This window comes from Oryctolagus cuniculus, chromosome 4 (genome assembly GCF_964237555.1).
Source record: "Oryctolagus cuniculus chromosome 4, mOryCun1.1, whole genome shotgun sequence".
NCBI classification, from domain to species: Eukaryota; Metazoa; Chordata; class Mammalia; order Lagomorpha; family Leporidae; genus Oryctolagus; species Oryctolagus cuniculus.
In genome coordinates, this window is record NC_091435.1 from 175,194,231 (window position 1) to 175,210,338 (window position 16,108).

Consider the following 16,108-nt stretch of genomic DNA (forward strand, 5'->3'; position numbering starts at 1 on the left):
CCGCCGCAGCCGGTGCGCTGCGGCAGGCGCACTGCGCTGATCCGAAGGCAGGAGCCAGGTACTTATCCTGGTCTCCCATGGGGTGCAGGGCCCAAGCACTTGGGCCATCCTCCACTGCCTTCCCTGGCCACAGCAGAGAGCTGGCCTGGAAGAGGGGCAACCGGGACAGAATCCGGCGCCCCAACCGGGACTAGAACCCGGTGTGCCGGCGCTGCAAGGCGGAGGATTAGCCTAGTGAGCCGTGGCGCCGGCCCAATGCTAGCTCTTATTTAAGAAAAAAAGATTTGAATCTTGAATTCAGGTATGAGCGACTTTATGCCACTAAATTTGACAACTTAGCTGAAACGGAAAAATTTCTTCTAAGACACAAACTATGAAATGTTACTCGAGAAGAAATAAGATTCTGAATATCCCCGTATATTAAAGAAATTGAATTTATAGTTTAAAACTTTTCCACAAAGAAAAACCTAGATCCCGATGACTTCACATGTGAAGTCTACCAGATGTATAAGGAAGAAATTATACACAAATTCTCCTACCGAAGAGAAGGGATTACTTCCCAGCTAATTCCATGAGGCTCACGTTAAACTGAAATTAAAGACTCTAGTTCAAACTGAGACTAAGGTCACAATTTTGGTAACGCTAGACGAGATGTAATTTTGAGTCTCCTAGGAGCTCCTGGTAAGCAAAATTCACTTTTTGCTGCTGCTTGCAGATGAGGAAATAGACCGGGAAGCTCCACCTGCACTCCCTTCTCTCCCTGGTGGGGAGAGACCGCAGGACGCTCAGAGTCGGCTTTGCCGATTTCACAACCGGTCAGAGCCGCTGGACTCTCACGGAAGGCCCGGAAGAAGGCTCCACATACGGCAATTCATCGCGTGGGCCGTTTTCAAAATTGCTGTTAGAGAGAACTCCAAACATGTCTGAAAGGAAATAGACATAGCAAAGGCCCAGATCCTGCCCCAGCCCAGTCAGCGATCAGCAACAAGGCCTGTCCATCCACGCTGCCACCTGTGTCCCCGTCACATACGAGTCTGAGCAAACCCACCGGCTGCATCATTTCACCCACTGACACCTCAGTGTGCATCTGTAAAACACTGCACCTCCACACTGTTGACATACGGATCCAACCCTTCTGTTTCACGCGAGACATCCCTGGCTGCTACCCACCAGACGTCAGTAACACCTTTTCCCCCAGTTTTGACAATGAAAAACATCTCCTGACACTGCCAAATGCCCCCAAAACTGGGAGGTGGGCACTGTGATGCAGTGGGGTGAACTGCCGCTTGGACCGCCCACATCCCACATGGGAACGCCAATTAGACTCCCCGCCACTTTGCTTCTGATCCAGCTCCCCGCTAATTCAACCGGGAAGGCAGCAGCAGATGACCCCTGCAGGCTTGAGCCCCTGCACCCAGGTGGGAGACCCGGAAGAAGCTCCTGCTTGGCTTGGCCCAGCCCTGGCCATTGCAGCCGTCTGGGGAATGTTCCAGAGGATGGATTTCCCTCTCTCTGTGTCTCTCCCTCTCTCCCTCTGTAACTCTGCCTTTCAAATAAATAAAATAAATGTTTTAAAGAAATAAAATAAACTATAACTATTATCATACCTAAAATATAATTATTTAGTAATAAAATTGCATATCAAGTCAATATTCAAGTTTAGAATTGTCTCATAAATATTTTAAGTGTGTTTTTCTCAATAGCTTTTTTTTTTTTTTTTGACAGGCAGAGTGGATAGTGAGAGAGAGAGACAGAGAGAAAGGTCTTCCTTTGCCATTGGTTCACCCTCCAATGGCCGCCGCGACCGGCGCGCTGCGGCCAGTGCACCACGCTGATCTGAAGGCAGGTGCCAGGTGCTTCTCCTGGTCTCCCATGGGGTGCAGGGCCCAAGGACTTGGGCCATCCTCCACTGCACTCCCTGGCCACAGCAGAGAGCTGGCCTGGAAGAGGGGCAACCGGGACAGAATCCGGCGCCCCAACTGGGACTAGAACCCAGTGTGCTGGCACCACAAGGCGGAGGATTAGCCTAGTGAGCCGCGGCGCTGGCCCTCAATAGCTTTTTAAAAAAATAAGTATCCAAATTCGTTCCACACGCTGTGACTGGTCAATATGTCTTTTAGGTATCTTTCAATCTGCAGGTTTCCCCTCCATTTTTTTTTTCTGTTTTGTTGTTGTTTATTAAAACAGTCATCTGCTCTGTGGAGTTTCTCAGAGTCCGTATTTTGCTGACTTATCTCCCGGTGGAGTTTAACACTCTCTCTCCGTCCATTGGTGTTTGGAGCTGAAAGCTTGATGTAATCCAAAGTCAAAGTTTTCGCCAGATCACAACAGGTAGGCATTATGTTCTTCTAATTCCATCTTTCATTGTCTTCCTTTATTAGCCAAACTCTTCTTTAAAAAAAAAAAAGATTTGGGGCTGGCTCTGTTGTATAATGAACGGGTTAACCTGGCCCCTGCAAGCACCAGCATCCAATATGGGCACTGGGTGGAGTTCTGGCTGCTCCACTTCCGTCCAGCTCCCTGCTATGGCCTTGGAAAGCAGTGGAAGATGGCCCGAGAGCTTGGGCCCCTGCCCCCATGTGGGAGACCCAGGAGAAGCTCCTGGCTCCCGGCTTTGGCCTGGCCCAGTCTCAGCTATTGGTAGCCATTGGAGGAGTGAACCAGCATATGGAAGACTTCTCTCTCCCCACCCCTCACCACCACCTTTCTGTAACTCTGCCTTTAAAAAAAAAAAGATACATTTATTTATTTGAAAGGCAATACAACAGAGAGGAGGAGCGAAAAACACAGAGAGATCTTCCCTCCTCTGGTTCACTCCCCAAACGGCCACAAAAGCTGGGATGGGAAGAAGCCAAAGTCAGGAGCCAGCAGCTTCTCCCATATCTCCCACGTGGGTGTCAGGGGACCCAAGTACTTGGACCATAACCCACTGCTTTCCCAGGCTCATTAGCAAGGCGCTGGATCGGAAGCACAACAGCTGGGATTCAAGCAAGATTCAGAAACGGGATGCCAGCATTCTGAGAGACAGCTTAACCTTCGGTGCCACAGTGCTTGCCAGCCCTCAGACTTTTTTTCTTTTCTTTTTTTTTTTTAATAATTCCCAGCATTAACAAGGTACAAAAAAGGAAACGGGCAATTTCATATGTTGATGAGATTATAAATTGACACAACTTTTCTGCAAGATAATTTGACAATATATAAGAAAAACTTGGGGCCGGCGCTGTGGCACACCAGGTGAACACCCTGGCCTGAAGTGCCGGCATCCCACATGGATGCCGGTTTGAGTCCCGGCTGCTCCACTTCCGATCCAGCTCTCTGCTATGGCCTGGGAAAGCAGCAGAAGATGGGCCAAGTCCTTGGGCCCCTGCACCTGCATGGGAGGCCCGGAGGAAGCTCATGGCTCCTGGCTTCGGATCGGCGCAGTTCCGGCTGTTGCGGCCAATTGGGGAGTGAACCATCAGATGGAAGACCTCTCTCTCTGTCTCTCTGCCTCTCCTCTCTCTGTGTAACTCTGACTTTCGAATAAATAAATAAATAAATAAATCTTTAAAAAAAAAAAAAGTGTGCACCTCTTACAAGCAGATGCTTGCTTTGAAAAAAAATAATAAGATCAGTGTCTGCAAATAATTGATAGAATTAAAAAGGAGAGAATGATCCTACATGGGAAGCAGGATACAAAGCAGACTCATAGAATGGCAAATGCCCTAAACAGCACTCCAGCCTCAGAATCAGCCCTTGGGGCATTCGGATCTGGCTAAAAAGCCCATGAGAGTTTTGCAGGCATGGAAAGCCAAGACATTGTAGCCAAAAAAAAAAACAAAAAACAAAAAACAAAAAAAAAGCCCTTAATGAAAGATCTCTGTGAGTGAGATCCCAGTGGAAAGAATGGGCCATCAAAGAAGGAGGTACCTTTCTCTGAAGAGGGGAGACAACTTCCACTTTGAATATGACCTTGTCTAAATAAGATCGGAGTTGGTGAACTCAAGAGGCTTCCATAGCCTTGGCAGCTCATAACAAGAGCCTCGGGTGATTACTGACGTCATAAATAAGAGTGTCAATTGTTAAATCAACAACGGGAGTCCCTGTGCACCTGCTCCCCACGTAGGACCTCTGCCCTTAATGTGTTGTACTATGGGAATTAATGGTATAACTAGTACTCAAATAGTACTTTATACTTTGTGTGTCTGTGTGGGTGCAGTCTGTTGAAATCTTTACTTAGTATATACTAAGTTGATCTTTTGTACATAAAGATAATTGAAAATGAATCATGATGAAGAATGGGATGGGAGAGGGAGTGGGAGATGGGATGGTTGTGGGTGGGAGGGAGGTTATGGAGGGAAAAGCCACTATAATTGAAAAGTTGTACTTTGTAAATTTATATTTATTAAATAAAAGTTGAAAAGAAAAAAAAACTTTAAAATTTTGCTCTTTGACCTAGAATTCCACTGCCAGACAGTTACTCAGGAGCCTGCAGAGATTCAGGGAAGAGTGTTCACTGCAGGCTGTGTGATAAGAAGCTGGAATGGGAAGAGGAGAGGGAGGAGGAAGAAAGGTGGGAGTGTGGGTGGGCAGAATCACTATGTTCTGAAGTCGTATTTATGAAATGCAGGAAGTTTGTGTACCTTAAATAAAAGGTTCTGGGAGGGAAAAAAAGGCACTGGAAACAATCTCTGGGTATGACTCAGGAATCAGCAAAACACTGTGTGCTCCCTCGTGTGTAATCTCTCAGTGTGCCACAACCCGAGCGTGTGAAGACCCGGAAGTAGCAGGAAACTCATCTTCTCTTTTAAAAAGGGAATTCATGCATAAATACATGCATGGGAGAAAAAGTCATCCCAGGTACCCAAAATAGTCACAAGATCATCATCTGCTAGTAAAATCAAGAAGTTGTATTTCTTCTGTTTGCTTATCACAATGGGCTAAGCTAGCATCCCACACACGCACCTGCGACCCTGGCATCCCACATGCGCACTGGTTCGAGTCCTGGCAGCTCTGCTTCCCATCCAACTCCCTGCCAAAGCATTTGGGAAGGCGGCAGATGACTGCCCCTGCCACCCATGTGGCAGACCTGGGTGGAGCGCCTGGCTCCTGGCTTCAGCCTGGCCCACTGCCAGTCACTGTGGGCACTGGGGAGTGAACCAGAGGGTGAAGAACCTCTCTCCTTCTAACTCTGCCTTTCAAATAAATATTCTTTAAAAAAGTTAAAAAATAATTTCCATAAGGAACCCCATATTTTTAAGGGAAAAAATTTAATACCAAGCACTTTTAATTGGAATTACGAGGTAAAATATACCTTGGGCCATACTTATACTAAAAAGAGTACTCAATGTTTACCTTAGGCTTGTAGTTAACTGGGTGTCCTGTGTTTTTATTTGCTAGATCTGGCCCTGCCCACTTATGATGCAGAGTAACAAGGAAAGATCAGGATGCTAGACACCTGTGAAAACAGAAGAAAACTGATTATTTCTTTTCTTTTCTTTTTTTTTTTTTTTAGATTTATTTTATTTATTTGAAAGACGGAGCTACAGAGAGAGGCAGAGACAGAGGGAGAGGTCTTCCATCTGCTGGTTTACGTCCCAGGTGGCTGCAATGGCCGGAGCTGAGCTGATCCAAAGTCAGGAGCCAGGACCTTCTTCCGGGTCTCCCACATGGGTGCAGGGCCCCAAGGACTTGGGCCACCTTCTGCTGCTTTCCCAGGCGATAGCAGAGAGCTGGATGGGGAGAGGAGCAGCTGGGACTAGAACCGGCACCCATATGGGATGCTGGTGCTTCAGGCCAGGGCTTTAACACACTGTGTCACAGCGCCGGGCCCAATGAACTGATTATTTTTAATCGTTTATACCAGAAAAGCAAGATGTTGGTGGAATAAGAGGGGAGATCACATAGCATTGTCTCAAATATGCAGTCTGTCACCACCGCTGTCATCCCATCCCCCTTGCTCCACCCCCGCCCCCACAGTCTGGGTGTCACTTGTTCCCCTGAGCCTCAGTGATGCCTGCCTCACCGGACTCAGCTGAGGATGTGGGTGAATGCTAACCTACCAAACAGCCAGCATTACCCCGCTGGTGAGGTACACTCATGAGGCAAGAACAAGACGCCCGCCGCAGGTCTCCTGCAGGACCACAGCCCTCTGAGGTCGAAACAGAACTGAACCCACAGGTTAGCTTCCCTCCACCTTGTTAATGTCCGATTTATAGCTGCACTGATCACTAAGCATCTTCGGAGCACTGGGCCACAAGTCGGTTGTTGTTGGAGAGCTTGGCGAGGGGCGTGCACCGCGTGGGGCGCAGGAAGCCTGTGAGGTTTGCAAGCTTGGCAGCTCCTAACTGCAGGCCTCACCTTGTCCGCACACACCAGTCTCAGTCACCGTGGAAACTGCCCTTTTCCTCATGCGGAGCACGGAACGCCCCGGCTGACACGGAATCAATCAACGCTGCCTTCTCTCCTGGTCTCTGCTACTGAGAAAAACATCACTGCCTCTTGAGCCACGGTAGGGAGGATGCGTGGCCAAATGCTAAGAATCTCGCAAGGGAAGATTAATAGACGAGGGCGGAGGTTTATGAGAAAATTGGAAAATAAGCTGAGGGAGAAAGAAAGAGGAAAGAGGAGAAGGAAGAAGAAAGAAAACTAGAAGACTGGTTTCCTCTTCTATAGACGGGAAGACTGAGACCCAGAGGTCCAAGGTCACATGACCAGTCAGTATCGAGCTATGTTTCACATCTAAGAGAAATCAGATCCCCGCAGGAGAAAAGCACCTCCCAAGAAGACTGGATTTTCCAGGTGCCCAGAGACACACAGGCATCATTCGGCTTTTGTGCCTCCTTCAGAGGGTGAAGTCCATGGAAAGACATGAAGACATGCCATCCAGTGCACATTTATTAAAATATTTACTTGTTTTGGGAAGCAGAGAAACATACAGACACGAAGACATCTCCCATCTGCTGATTCACTCCCCCAAAGCCCATAAGAGCTGAAACTAGGCCAGCTGAAGCCGGGAGGCATCTCCCACGTGGGTGGCAGGAACCCAAGTTCCTGATTCTGAGCAGGAAGCTGGAATCAGGCGTAGCCCCAGGCCTCACACCCAGGCACTCTGATTTGGGTCCCGAGTGGTGGCTTAGTTGCTAAGCCAAATGTGCAACCCCCGAGGATCCCTTCTGAAGTGAGACTGCTCAAAGCCAGCCAGGTGCGTGATGGAAAGGGGTACGCTCAGACATGGCCGGTGGAATGGAAAGCAATTTCTAAAAATGTACCAAGAATCATGAAAACCTTTGCATTTCAGTTGTCCCTGTTGTGTAACGATCATTTTAGGATGCCCTGGACTCTGTGAACGAAGGACAGAGAGGGTACCTTGTTTCTGCTCCTCCTGGGGGCCCCAGGGCTGCGGTGGGAGCAATCTGGGGGCTTCACTTGATGTGAGTGAGTCCCAGACGGCTCACTCACCTGGTTGCCGGGCGCTGCTGGCTCCTGCTGGGAGCTCCACTGTGCTGCGATCGGGAGCAGGTGTCCGTGGCCTTCCAGCAGGGTGGTCTCAAGGTAGTTGAACACCTTACCTGACGAACAAGCATCCCAAGACAGCCAGGCAACAGATGCACTGTACTCTATCAGAGGAATAAGTCAGAAGTCCAGAATCAAGAGGAGGAACGTGTGTCCCTTTTCAAGAACGGTGGCAAGGGCGTATGGGGTGGGAGCTACAGCTGTGGCAGTCCTTGGACAATACAACGTGCAGCATTACTGAAGTCAGAAGTCCAGAATCAAGAGGAGGAACGTGTGTCCCTTTTCAAGAACGGTGGCAAGGGCGTATGGGGTGGGAGCTACAGCTGTGGCAGTCCTTGGACAATACAACGTGCAGCATTACTGAAGTCAGAAGTCCAGAATCAAGAGGAGGAACGTGTGTCCCTTTTCAAGAACGGTGGCAAGGGCGTATGGGGTGGGAGCTACAGCTGTGGCAGTCCTTGGACAATACAACGTGCAGCATTACTGGACTCCAGAAATCCAAAGTCAAACCTTCAGGGAGAGATAGAAAACAATCCAAGGCAGAGAAAGGCATATGCATGCAAAGGTTCACTGTGATCTTATCTGTAATAAAGAAAAACATATAAACAAGGACTGGCACTGTGGTGCAGCAGGTTAAGCATCCCATATGAGTGCCAGTTGGAGTTCCCACTACTCCATTTCTGACCCAGCGCCCTGCTAACATGCCTGGGAAACAGTAGAAGATGGGCCAAGTGCTTGAGTCCCTGCCACCCATGTGGGATGTCGCTCCCCCTCTTTGTGGAGGAACGACACAGGACCCTGCGCTGTTCTTTTGTCTGCTCGGCCCTTCCCGGGTTTGCTGCTGGTTCTTCCCGGGTTGGCTGCTGATCCTTCCACCTCCGTGGAAGGGTGGCTCCCCCTGCCACTTTCCCCACTTCCGCGGGGGAGCGGCACACCGCCGGCCGGCTCTCTCGGGGGCTGCTCAGATGTTACCCGGATGTTCCCTTTAGATGTTCCTGGTGCATGTTGTCTCTCTCCTCCTTTATAGTCCTCTTCCACCAATCCCAACTCTGCTACCCACACACTGAGTACGCTGCTCTCCTCCAATCAGGAGCAGCTCCTACAGTTAATTGGTTGAACTGGAGGCAGCTGTGTAGAAGCTGTTTCGTCCTCTCCCAGCACCATATTGTGGGAGAGCAGATGCATAGAATAAGTCTTAATTCCAGTAACTTAGTCTAGTCCGAGTTGCTCCCCACAGTGGGAGACCCTGGAAGTTGCTATTTGGGAATTTAAGTAGTGGATGGAAGATATCTCCCCCTGCCCCTCTCTCTGTCTCACCCTTCTCTCTGTCACTCTGCATTTCAAATAAATGAATGCCTTTTTTCAAAATTTTTTTTTATTTATTTGAGAGGCAAAGTTATAGACAGAGAGAGGGAAAGACAGAGACAGAGAGAGAGGTCTTCCATCTGCTTGTTCACTCCCCAAATGACCACAGCAGCTGGAGCTGGGCTGATCTGAAGCGAGGAGCCAGGAGCTTCCTCTGGGTCTCCCATGTGGGTGCAGGGGCCCAAGGACTTGGGCCATCTTCTACTGCTTTCCCAGACCATAAGCAGAGAGCTGGATCAGAAGAGGAGCAGCCAGGATATGAACTGGAAAAATATATAAATAACTTAAATATCTAATACAGACATGTGGCTAATTAGATTATACTGTGTCTAGTCAATATTCTGATGCCTCTATCATACTGAGCTCCAAATATTCTCATATCATTTTCTTTTTAAAAAGATTTATGTATTTATTTGAAAATCAGAGTTACAGAGAGGTAGACCAGAGTGGGAGAGAGGTCTTCCATCCGCTGGTTCACTCCCCAGTGGCTGCAACAGCCAGAGCTGTGTTGATCTGAAGCCAGAAACCAGGAGCCTCTTCCGGGTCTCCCACGTTGGTGCAGCGGCCCAAGCACTTGGGCCATCTTCTACTGCCTTCCCAGGCTATAGCAGAGAGCTGGATCAGAAGTGAAGCAGCCAGGACTCCAACTGGTGCCCACATGGGATGCCAGCAGTGCAGGTTGCAGCTTTACCCGCAATGCCACAGCACCGGTCTCTCTCATATCTTTTTTTTTTTTTTTTTTGATAGGCAGATGGATAGTGAGAGAGAGAGACAGAGAGAAAGGTCTTCCTTTTGCCGTTGGTTCACCCTCCAATGGCCATCACGGCTGGCGCGCTGAGGCCCGCGCACTGCGCTAATCTGAAGGCAGGAGCCAGGAACTTCTCCTGGTCTACCATGGGGTGCAGGGCCCAAGCACATGGGCCATCCTCCCTGCCTTCCCAGGCCACAGCAGAGAGCTGGCCTGGAAGAGGGGCAACCGGGACAGAATCTAGCGCCCCAACCAGGACTAGAACCTGGTGTGCCGGCGCTGCTAGGTGGAGGATTAGCCTATTGAGCCGCGGCGCCGGCCTCATATCTTTTTATTAAATTAATTATTTTAACTTTATTTGAAAGGCAGAGAGATGGAGAGTGACAGAGATCTTCCACCACTGTCGCTCCCCCTCTTCGTGGAGGAACGACACAGGACCCTGCGCTGTTCTTTTGTCTGCTCGGCCCTCCCCGGGTTTGCTGCTGGTTCTTCCCGGGTTGGCTACAGTCCCTCCACCTCCGTGGAAGGGCGGTTCCCCGGGCCACATTCCCCACTTCCGCGGGGGAGCGGCACACCGCCGGCCGGCTCTCTCGGGGGCTGCTCAGGTGTTCCTTCAGATAGATGTTCCTGGTGCATGTTGTCTCTCTCCTCCTTTATAGTCCTCTTCCACCAATCCCAACTCTGCTACCCACACGCTGAGTACGCTGCTCTCCTCCAATCAGGAGCAGGTCCTACAGTTTATTGGTTGAACTGGAGGCAGCTGTGTAGAAGCTGTTTCGTCCTCTCCCAGCGCCATATTGTGGGAGAGCAGATGCATAGAATAAGTCTTAATTCCAGTAACTCAGTCTAGTCCGAGTTGCTCCCCACAACCACAAATGCCCACAATAGGCAGAGCTGTACTAGGCAGAAGCCAGGCTCCATCCGATCCAGGTTTTCCACATGGGTAGTAGAGACCCAAGTACTTCAGACATCACGTGATGTCTTCCCAGCGTGCGAATTAGCAGGAAGCTGCATCAGAAGTGGGGCCAGCCCTGAAACAAGGCACTCTGTTATGGAATGTGGGCATCCCAAGCAGCATATTTTTTTTAGATTTATTTGAAAGGCAGAGTTACAGAGAAGGAAACACAGGAGAAGGAGGGAGGGAGGGAGAGAGGGAATGAGGGAGTTAGGAAGGTAGGGAGAGAGAGTAGACAGAGAGAGAGAGAGAGAGGGAGAGAGATCTTCTTTCACAAATGGCCACAAAGGCCAGGGCTAGGTAGATCCAAAGCCAGGAGCCAGGAGCTTCCTCTGGGTCTCCCATGTAGGTGCAGGGGCCCAAGCACTTGGGCCATCTTCCACTGCTTTCCCAGGCCACAGCAGAGAGCTGGATCAGAAATGGAGTAGCTGGGACTTGAACGGGTGCCCATGTGGAATGCCAGTGCCACAGGTGATGGCTTTACCCACTGTGCCACAGCGCCGACCCCTCAAGCAGCATCTTAACTGCTGTGGCCGATGTCTCCCCCCGACCCTTTTTGACCACTGACCGTGAGCTCCAGGAGAGAGAGATACTACCTTATTCTTCTAAGAGAAAATCTAAGACATAGTGGGGACTTAAGAAATTCTGCTGAGTGAAATGCATGGAGGGGACCTTCTCCTCCTTTCTTTGTTCCAGACTTACCGTTGTTTAATTCTCTATATATTGGGGCCAAGTGCCGGCATCCCATATGGGTACCGGTTCAAGTCCTGGATGCTCCACTTCCAATCCAGCTCTCTGCTATGGCCTGGGAAAGCAGTAGAAGATGGCCCAAGTCCTTGGGCCCCTGCACCCGCATTGGAGACACAGAAGAAGCTCCTGGCTCCTGGCTTCAGATTGGCCCAGCTCCTACTGTTGTGGCTATTTGGGAAGTGAACCAGCAGATAGAAGATCTCTCCTTCTCTCTGTGTGTAACTCTTTTCAAATAAATAAATAAATCTTTTTTAAAAATTATATAACACTTAATGTCAGAGAGGAGTCAGCATTTGGCACAGTAGTTAAGACACCACTTGGGACACATGAATCCCATATCAGAGTGCCAGTTCAGCTCCAAGTTCCAGTTTCCTGCTAATGCGAATCCTGGGAGACAGCAGGTGATGGCCCATGTGCTTGGATCTCTGCCACTCATGTGGGAGACCTCTGTCTGATAAACAGAACACACGTCAGTTACAAAACGGGCATGGCAAGGAAAGCATGGGGAGAGAGAAGAGAGAGTGTGAGGAGCCCCCCAGCAGCGACTGCCACCCAATCAGCACCCACCCCAACACTCCGTGCCCAGAACAGTCCTCAGCCGCTGCAGAGGCCAGCCTTCAACTCAACGGGCACCTGTGGGCACGCGGGGCCTGCAGGTCTAGGGGCGGCCTGCCTGGGCGGCCCGGCTCCCCGTGTCTGCCACTGTCTTCCTGGGCCGGGGCTGGGGGCTGGGGGCTGGCGGTGGCAGAGGAGTAGAAGATGAGCATAGTCACCCGAGGCCCCTGGAGGGCCAAGCTCTGGCGCACACATCTTCCTAAGAGGCGAGGCCTGTTAGACGCTGAGACCTGGAGGTGACAAACAGGGGCCAACCACACCGCCTGCACAGGAAGGCAGACGGGACCCGGGTGTACACCCGAGGGGGCCCTGAGCCCGGCGACTCAGAGCGGCTCTGAAGCCTGGCCTCACCCGCCACAGCACACGCATGTGCGCACGCATCCGTGCCAGGAAGCACCTGGGGGCCTGCGCAAAGCCGCTGCTTTCTTCCCCTGCTGGGGGAAGGCTGCCCTGGGCCCAGCAGCAGCGGACAGCCCAAGCCCGGACCGTCCTACCCCACTGGAGGTGGGGGTGGCGAGGGCTCCTGGGACAGTTTCTGGCTCTCTAGGAACGGCCAGCAAGACGGGGCAGTGCTGCCCTTGGCCTCCATGTCCTGCAGAGCAGAAAGGAGACTCAGACTCGGTGGTGTGGAGGGTGGACTGCCTCTGCAGTTCCTGACGGGAAAGCAAGGCCTCTGCCTTCGGACCCAGAACAGCTCCTCAAGCCACTTCCCAAGAACAGAAGTGGAATCGGGGCGGTGGAGCAGGACAGAGCGCGCAGGTGTGGAGGCCTGCAGCCTGCAGCCCGGGCTTGAGCTCGCCAGAGAGCCCCTTTACCTGCGCTCCGGTGGCGATGCCGTCGTCTGTGGGACGAGTGGAGGGAAGGCTCGCACAGGTGGCAGGGAAGGGCTCCAGCGGAGGATGCCTGGGAAGGGTCAGCGTTGCCTTTGCTGCCATGGGGAGAACCACAGGCTGACAGTGTGGGAAGGAGCCCGAGCACAATCAAGGGTGTGTTTGCTGGGTGATCGCAGCAGACTCCATCTCTCCCGTCTGCTCGCTGCAGGGCCCGGCGGCCGGAACCAACCTCCCCAGGGCATCGGGGCAGCATTTCCCAGAGTGTTCTCGGAAACATGGCTTTCCCGGGGTATGAATGAGTTGTAGGAGGGGAGAAAGGACTTCTGGGGTCAAAAGACTTTGGGAGCACTGGCTTAAACAGCGCCAGAGCAGGCCGCCTTCTGCAGGGCTTCTCAGCTCCGTGCCACGAGGGCCCGCAGCATTTCCTACGCTCCTCACCCTCGGCTGCCCTTCCCGGCTGGGCCAGGCTGCTTCAGTGAAAGCACTCCGGGCCGCCACTGCTGCCTGTGGAAACTCTCCTTCCCAACTCAGAAACTGCACCGCTGCTGGCGGATTGGTACATGTTGAATTATTTTCCCTTATTTGAAAAGCAGAGAAGCAGAGACAGCAGTCTCCTACTTGCTGGTTCACTCCCCAGATACCCACAGCAGCTGGGGCTGGGCCAAGCGAAGCCAGGAGTCAGGAGCTCCACCCTGGGCTCCTACGTGGGTGACACGGGCTCAAGCACTTGCGCCGTCTCTGCTGCCCCTCGGGGGGTGCTTCAGCAGGAGGCTGGAACGAGGAGCTGATCTGGGACGTGAGCGTCCCGTCACTGCTGCACCACACACCACACGGTGTGCCTCAGTGTCCGGATTCATCCCGCTACCTCCACTACTCCAAATCCGGGCGTCAGTGGCCTTCCAGGCTAAGAGGAGCAGGTCACGTCAGGACTCGGGGGGTCGCCTCCCCGTTCCCATCGCGAGGCAGCCCCTGGGCACACAGGCAGAGCTGGCTGCTTTCTCACCTCTCCGCTGCTGAGTTCTGTTTCGGTTTAGGAACCTGAGCAATGGCTACCACGCGAGGAGCCCATCGTCCCAGCCCTTCCCCACCTGCCAGGCGGCTGCAGCTGCAGACAGGCGTGTGGGAAGAGGCGAGATGGGGTTTGCCTTTCGTTCATCACACTTGAAGGGAGCAATCACTGGCCGTGCAGAAGAGAGGGGAGGTGCACTGTGGGCTGGGGGTGGGGGGCGTGTGGCTCAGGCCTTGTTTGAGGACGGGAGGCAGCCCGTGGTGGGGGGTGCGGGGTCAGTGGCCCTGGCCGCCACTGAGTGATCTCTCCAGGCTGTTTCCTCTTCTGACTTCAACTTCCTTCGTAGTAAAAATGAAGTGGTTGTTCTAAATCTGTGTGTTGGGATTTTTCTTGTGGTAAAAACACAAGTAAAATTCACCATTACCGAGGTGGGTGTTCGGCCTAAGTGGTTAAGTTGCCAGTTAGGACCCCTGTGTGCCACACGGGAGCACCTGGTGGTTTCAGCTCTGTGATGGCTCCTGCTAAGGCAGGCTGTAGGAGGCAGCGGTGAGGGCTCAAGTAGTTGGGTCCCTGCCACCCGTGTGAGAGACCTGGACTGAGTTTCTGGCTCCCAGCTTCAGTCCGCCAGCCCCCTACCCTAGCCATTCTAGGCATTTGGGGAGTGAACCAGTGCATGCGGGTCCTCTCCCTGTCTCTCTTCCTCTCAAATAGACAAATAATTTTAAAAGGAGTTGCCCAAACCCCACATCAGAGTACGTGGGTTCAACACCCAGCTCTCCCTCCGACTCCAGCTTCCTGCTATAGAAGGAAAGCAGCAGCAACAGCTCAAGTCACTGGGCTCCCGCCACCCACATGGGATTCCCGGGTTGCATCCCCAGCTGCCAGGTTCAGCCTCGGCTCAGCCCCAGCTGGCTGTTGGGAGCATTGAGTAAATCGGCAGGTGCGAGCACTCTCCATGTCCCTCTGCCTTCAAATACAACTTAGTTGTTTGTTTTTTTAAGTTTAAATTGTAAAATTTGCCATAACTGAAATTTAATATATTCTCAATGAGTACACCATCTCCTCCAGTTCCAGGGCATGTCATCATTCCAAAAAGAAGCCCCATATCCATTATGCAGCCACTCCCCCACTACTCCGCCCCGGCCCCGGCAACCCCTCGGGCCATCTGTCTCTTTGGGTTTGCCTGTTCTGGACACTTCATACAAACGGACTGATAGAAATGCGACCTCCCTGTCTAATGTCTTTCACTCACTACCGTGTTTTCCAGGCTGGTCCATGCTGGAGCGTGGCTGAATACTCTCTGCTGTTGGAATGTAGCACATTTTGTGTACTAAGTCATCAGTTGACGGGTGTAGGAGGTATTTCCATCTCTTGGCTACTGTGAGGGGTGCTGCTGCTGCTGCTGCGAACACTGTAAGTTGTTGCCTACAAGTTCTTGTTTGAACTTCTGCCATCTGTTCTCTCGAGTACCTGCTGGTCGGATGGTAACACTCTATGTTCCACCCAGGAGGAGCGGCCACACGTAAGCCAGTGGTTGCCCTGTGTTACATCCCCACCAGCGATGTAAGGGATTCCAATTTCTCTCCTCCTTGCCAGTATGAGTTTAAAAAACCATATGGGGGAGCATTTAGTAATCAAGTCTTTTCTTCTAATGCTTTCTTGGAAACCTACTATAGTAAAACAAACTGCTGGGGATGATGGTTCAAGAGCGTGGGCTCCTGCCACCCATCTGGGAGATCAGGATCCTGGTTTCGGCCTGGCCCACCCACTTGGTGAACCAGTGGATGGAGGGTCTCTCTGTTTCTCTTCTGTTGCTCTGCTTTTCCAGTAGATGAAAATAAATTAGCACTAAAAAGATGAAACTGGTGGGGTGGAGGTGACAGAACTTTACAGCAGCCCTGTAGGGAGCTCAACTTAAAACCCACTTGCTGTAGATGGAAGATCTCTTTCACTCTCCTCTCTGTCACTCTGCCTTTCAAACAAATAAACAAACCTTTAAAAAAATCTACTTGCTCTCAATGGGCTGTGAGACCCTTCCCTGGCTCTGGAGACTCTGCCCAGTCCCAGGCCCATCTGGTCCCGGAGGTACGGCTTGGAGATTCCTGCCGGTCCTCTCTTCACACTTCTGGGGAGGCTGAGGTTGCAGGGGCCCATCCACAGAGAGACCGCCTGGCCGCTGCTCAAGTGAAGACGCTGCGCCCCCCCCCAGACTTGTGGAATCTTCTCGGGAGGGGCTCCGGAAATCGCAGGCTCTGCGTCCTCCCCGGATTCTTTCAATGCTCTGAGATCAGAGCTGCTGGGCCAGAGAGGACTGAGAAGTGAGGTTGGAGGAGGTCCTG

General features: G+C 51.8%; 1 protein-coding gene across 1 annotated transcript in view; it reads right to left on the bottom strand.

Annotated features, from left to right (window-relative positions):
* The window catches only part of SCN11A (sodium voltage-gated channel alpha subunit 11), a 238,289-nt gene that overhangs the window by 199,560 nt on the left and 22,621 nt on the right, over window positions 1-16,108 (bottom strand). The window contains exon 3 of the mRNA XM_070073066.1: window positions 5,335-5,437. The gene's annotated coding sequence lies outside the window, so the exon portion shown is untranslated. The remainder of the gene's footprint in view (window positions 1-5,334; window positions 5,438-16,108) is intronic.